Source organism: Hyaena hyaena, unplaced genomic scaffold (assembly GCF_003009895.1).
Source record: "Hyaena hyaena isolate Hyena2069 unplaced genomic scaffold, ASM300989v1 scaffold_494, whole genome shotgun sequence".
In the NCBI taxonomy this organism is placed as follows: Eukaryota; Metazoa; Chordata; class Mammalia; order Carnivora; family Hyaenidae; genus Hyaena; species Hyaena hyaena.
In genome coordinates, this window is record NW_024081126.1 from 793,951 (window position 1) to 799,950 (window position 6,000).

Genomic DNA, 6,000 nt, shown 5'->3' on the forward strand with positions numbered 1-6,000 from the left:
GGAAGGAGGCAAGACTCTTCACTTGAGTCTGTTAGGGTCGGATATGCAGCCTCTATCTTTAATTTGTACCTCCTAGAACAGCATTTCTCAAGGGGTAGTATGCAGACCAGCAGCATCAGGATCACCTGAGAACTTATTAGAAATTCATATTCTAGGGTCCCTCCCCACACCTCCTGGATCAGAAATTCTGGGGGTGTGCCCCAGTAGTGTTTTAATAAGTCCTCCAGGCAACTCTGTTGCAGCTGAAAGATTGAGAACCACTACTCTAGAAGAATATAGCTTGGTGTAATCATTTGCCAGGGCTGCTGGAACGAGGTACCACAGACCGGGTGGCAGAAATTTACCTCTCACAGGTCTGGAGTCTGGAAGTCTGAGATCAAAGTGTTGGCAGGGTTGGATCCTTCTGAGGGTCCCGACAGCAGACTCTGTTCCAGGCCTCTCTTATTGGCTTCTAGATGGCTCTGTTCTCCCTGTGTCTTCTTATCATCTTCCCTCTGTCCACGTCTGTGTCCAAATTTCCTCTTCTTATAAGGACACCCATCTGATTGGATTAGGGCTGACCGTAATGACCTTGGTTTAACTTAGTGACCTCTTTAAAGACCCTATCTCCAAATATGGTTACATTCTGAGGGATTGTGGGTTAGGACTAAAACATATGGATTCTTTGGAGGACACAATTCAGCCTGTAACACTTGGGAAAACTGGTCATATAATTTATGCGTCTTTCTCCCTATTCCCCAGTTGTCAGCCTATAGAGGTCGGAGACTAGGTCTTCCTTATTTTTGTAGCTTTAGCATCTTACAAGATGCCCAACAATCTTTCAATAAATTTAAATTAATTGGCTGTGGATGGAAGAGCTTTTTGATGTTTTATTGGCGTTATGATCTTAAAACACTATTTTGCCTGTGTATCTGCAAAGCACACATCTCCATGCTTATGGTCTCAGGCCTTTTTTTCAAGGAAGTCTGATGTAAGACACTTATTGGCTGAGGTTTTACTACCTAATGTTGCTATAGATTTTTGAGTTGCTTAATCCTGCTTTCTCCTTTTGTGTGTGTGTGTGTGTGTGTGTGTGTGTGTGTGTGTGTGTGTGTGTGTAGTGGGAGCATACTTTTGGGGCCATAGATGAGGCTCAACATCTAAACTCTCTCAGAAACTTGTTTGTTTGTTTTCTTGCCTGAGAGCTTTTGAAAAGAAAAGAAAAGAAAAAATATTAGGCCCACTTCAATCAAACATAGCAGAGGATTCTAGGTGTTTGTATTCTTAAGAACTCAAAACCAGACTGTGATAAACAGATAATTGTCATTGAGATGTTTCCCACTTTATTTACTAGGGATTTTCTATTGTTGCTTTTCAATTTAGTAGACAGTAGAATTACAAGTTGCCATGGCAACCTACCCATTGCCTAAGTTGCCTGGGCCTTAAAGACACAGAAACCACATTTGGTTTTCTTCCAAAAGAGCTGACATTGTTATAAAACAGAGCCCAGCAGAGTGAATGCCGAATTAGAGCAGACATCCTGCCCCCCCTTCTTTTCCCTTCCCTCCCCTCTTGTGGTTTCTGTGTTTACCAGGCCCTTGAATAGCCCAGTGTTAGAAATTGTATAATTTGGTCTCTGGAGTTCTTTCAAGAAAACAACCACGTTGCTGTGTCCTATGCAATTTTGCTACCTTTGTTTGTAACAAACTATGGGAGTTAGGAGATTTGGGGATGGTTGGCATATATACGTAGTTAAACTCCCACTTTAATTCAGTGTTTGACAAGTGATAGACTTCTGTCCTTTCTGGGACCACCCTTCTTTCATTCAGGTGGGACATCAAAAGAACACCCCAAAGAAACTGAAGACTGGTTCTCAAGACACTTCCAACTTGAAGGAAAAGCCTGGAAGACCTGGGGACCCATTCTCGGTGATGCCCAGAAGTAGAATTAACTGGTGAAGCTTGACAGAACCCTGGAACTCTAGCAACTTCTCTAAATGAATTTTCTCATTCCTCTGAGCTTTGCCCGTAGCCACTGTACTCATTCTGTTACAAAACTAATTATAAAAAATCTTGAGAGCCAAAGGAAGGCTGATTCATCTAATAAGCTAATTTGAGAGCATACCTTGGGCCTGGGTTGTAGTATACTTCCAGGAGGTGTGATTGAGAAGTTAAAGAATAAAGGAAAACTCTTCAATAAAATAAAACCTCCCCTTGGCTACAGAAATTGCAATTACCGAAGTTTGCTAGCTATGAAAGTTTAGATTTTACTGGGATGTGTTTATTTTCAGTCTTACTTAATTTCTTTTCAGGCTGTAAGCCATCATTCAGTACTGATTTTTATGGCTAGTTTTAAGGGACCAAGGAGGGACCTCCTTTTCTGCTACAGGAAGTACTTTATTTCATGGGGAAGTGAGGTTCACTTATGAAAATTACCCATCCAGGCACGGGCAGTTTTGGCTTCACCCTGTGACTTCTTTGAGCACTCAGTGCAATCACAGACCTTGCTGGTTACCCATGTTTATGAAATGGGTAATCACAATAGCAGGAATTTAAATTTTTAAAAATGTTTTTATTTATTTGTGTGTGTGAGAGAGAGAGACAGCATGAGCAGGGGAGGGTCAGAGAGAGGAGATACAGAATCTGAAGCAGGCTCCAAGCTCTGAGCTAGCTGTCAGCACAGAGCCTGTCGCGGGGCTCGAGCCCATGAACTGAGATCATGACGTGAGTGGAAGTTGGATGCTTAACTGACTGAGCCAACCAGGTGCTCCTCAATAGCTGGAATTTAGACTGGGGAAGTCATCTGCTGCAATAGTTCTCAGACTTTTCTGTCATGAGGACACACACACATACAATGGGTGTTTTAGTGTGGGTCCTTCCAAAAGCAGACTGGAGAACAGGAAGTTGGGTGCTGGAAATGACGCTAGGAAGCTAGGATGCGAGGCAAGGGAGGAAGAGCTGGAGAGAAGAGGGAGAAAAGCCAGTATAGGAGGTGTTAATGTGCTGGCTGCCGCTGAGGCCAAGTGGCGCTCTGTCACATTGGGTGACTCTAGGACATGCCTCAGACTGTCCTGCCAAGGGATAAGGAGGTGGAATATTTATCCACTGATTCTATTATTGGTTGCCCCCGAGGGCTGAGCTACTTCCCACATACAGAGATAGCTCTCAGGCTGAGAAACAGACACCTGGGCCCCTGGACCCCAATGGGTCGCTGTCAGCAATCACAGGAACTGTCCTCTGTAGTTGTAGGTGAACTCAGGGCCAGGGCAGCAAGAGTGCTTCACTCTGTGTGAGTATCTGTCGTGGTGGTGGTGGTTTTAGTATCCCATCTGCAAATTCTTGACACACTTCACATTCAGAGATGGGGATCTGTGGCTTTTTTTTTTTTCTTCTTGAATATAGGCAGGCTTGGGATGCTTTGACCAACGGGATATGATAAAAGTGATCTATGTGACTTCTGGGGTTAGGTCATAAAAAGCCATGCAAATTCCACCTTCGTTGCTGAGGTACTTGCACTTGGAGCTCTGATCTGCTATGTAAGAAGTACAGTCACCCTGAGACTGCCATGATGCAGAGGCAACGTGGAGTCAGCAGCCCCCACCCCCAAGCAGTGGCCAATGCCAGCTGCCAGCCCTGCGAGTGAACTGGTCCTGTTGAACTTTCAGATATCTGCAGCCTCAGCCGATCTCCGACTGCAGCCCGCAGTGAGCACTGTCCAGCCAGGCTCTGCCTGAGTTCCTGACCTTCAGAATCTTCAGAATCGAGGAAACAAATAAAATGAATGTTTTACACTTTTACATTTGGAGAACTTTGTTATGCAATCGGAGTAACTGGAACACTTATTTGGGAAACTGGTGGTATTGAGGAAATGCTCACATCACACCTTTTTTGGGGGTGGGGATAGCCTGCCATTTTCCAGAGAAGTTACTGGAAGCCCAGGGAGGTAAAAATACTCACCTGAGCTCACATTGGCATCTTTCCCCCTGAGCTGTGCCATTTTCGGTTCTCCATCTGCTGTCTGAGGATGCTGCGTTACTGGAAGATGATATTTTGAAAAGGGCTTTGTAAAGAGTCGGGGAGCACCTTGCTCTCAGACTGTGTGCCTTTTCTTTCCTTACTTTGGAATTCAGCAGTAAGATTGTACCGGCTGCTGCTTCATAAAGAAACCATCTCATCCTTTTTATCCAAAGCAGTTAGAATCAAGGACAAAGGAAGGAAGGGGGAATGACTTGTTTAATCTAGAAATCTTTCCAACATGTGACTAAATTTGGACAAAACTCTTAAAAAGTTGGTGTCCTGCTGAGGAGTCATGAGCGTGATTTACAAATTCTGAGACTCTTTGAGGGGTTGGGAGAAGAAAGTTCTCTGAAATTTTAGCCTCAGAATCCTATGAACCTTGAAGTAATTCCTACAAAAGGCACCATCAGTGTTGTACAGTGTAATGCACTGTGATGAATGGAGCGTAAATGCATCCAACAGCACATGGATTCCATTTTCCTTGATAATACAGTTGGATTTAGAAATGACGGAGAAAAGCCTTCAGAAAATATGTTTTTGGTTTTTAAATGTATAATATTAAAAAGAATTTCAAAGCCCCAAAATGTTCTTGACACCAGATGAAGCCAAACCTGTCACAGTCATACATTTCTAGTTCAAACCCCCAATACTGATTTATTACCTGCCTCTTTCAGAAGCTGATCATAATCCTTCTTTATGTCATTGAGAATAGAAAATATGAGATAAAAAATGGTCATTCTGATGGCTTTTCCTGACTCTGTGTGAGTTATAGACACTGTATGGCTAGGTTTCAGAGACTGACTGTTAAAATGGTCCTAAAAAATTTTAACTGAAAAGTGATCAATTCACCAACTGCATATAGATAAATCTTCATCACAGCTTTTTTAAATTTAAATTTTAATTTATTTACTTTGAGAGAGAGAGAGGAGAGAGAGAAAGCATGAGCAGGGGAGGGGCAGAGAGAGAGGAGAAGAGAATCCCAAGCAGGCTCTACTCTGTCAGCCTGAGCCTGACTTGAGGCTCAATCCTATGAAGAATGAGATTGTGAGATCATGACCTGAGGTGAAATCAAGAGTTGGATGCTTAACCCACTGAGCCACACAGTCACCCCTCTTAATTGCAGGTTCTAAAGTGGCTAGATTTCAACATTCCTCAGGATCCCTGAAATGCAACCTTATGTCTTCTGTTTACAGAACACAGAACATTGCAGGGACAATGATTTCATTATATATATATATATATTTACTTATTTTTTCTTTTATAGTTTATTGTCAAGTTGGTTTCCATATAACACCCGGTGCTCATCCCAACAAGTGCCCTCCTCCAGGACCATCACCCCGCCTCCCCTCACCCCTACCCCCATCAGCCCTCAGTCTGCTCTCAGCACTCAAGAGCCTCTCATGGTTTGCCTCCCTCCCTCTCCCCAACTATTTTTTTCCCCTTCTCCTCCCCCATGGTCCTCTGTTAAGTTTCTCCTGTTCTACTTATGAGTGAAAACATATGGTATCTGTCTTTCTCTGCCTGACTTATTTCATATATCATAACGCCCTCAAGTTCATCCACATTCTACAAATGGCCAGATTTCATTCTTTCTCATTGCCATGTAGTATTCCATTGTATAGATAAACCACATTTTCTTGATCCATTCATCAGTTGATGGACATTTAGGCTCTTTCCATGATTTGGCTATTGTTGAAAGTGCTGCTGTGAACATTGGGGTACATGTGCCCCTATGCATCAGCACTCCTGTATCCCTTTGGTAAATTCCTAGCAGTGCTATTGCTGGGTCATAGGGGAATTCTATTGTTAATTTTTTGAGCAACCTCCACACTGAAGACTAATTTAGGTTTTAGACATAGTAAGCGGAACTACTGGGAAAATGTGTACCCAGAGCTCTCAGGGCATTCTCTAACTTAAAAAACTGAAGTAATAGTGTAAATTAATAAGTGTGTAGAGTGAGCATATATATATGTGCTTATTTGTTTATACCTGCCTCATCACCAGA

General features: G+C 42.9%; 1 protein-coding gene across 1 annotated transcript in view; it reads left to right on the forward strand.

Moving 5' to 3' along the window:
* Positions 1–2,147, forward strand: part of NR1D2 (nuclear receptor subfamily 1 group D member 2) — a 39,660-nt gene extending 37,513 nt beyond the window's left edge. Inside the window, exon 9 of the mRNA XM_039254579.1 lies at positions 1,809–2,147. The gene's annotated coding sequence lies outside the window, so the exon portion shown is untranslated. The remainder of the gene's footprint in view (positions 1–1,808) is intronic.
* Positions 2,148–6,000: the final 3,853 nt, after the last annotated feature.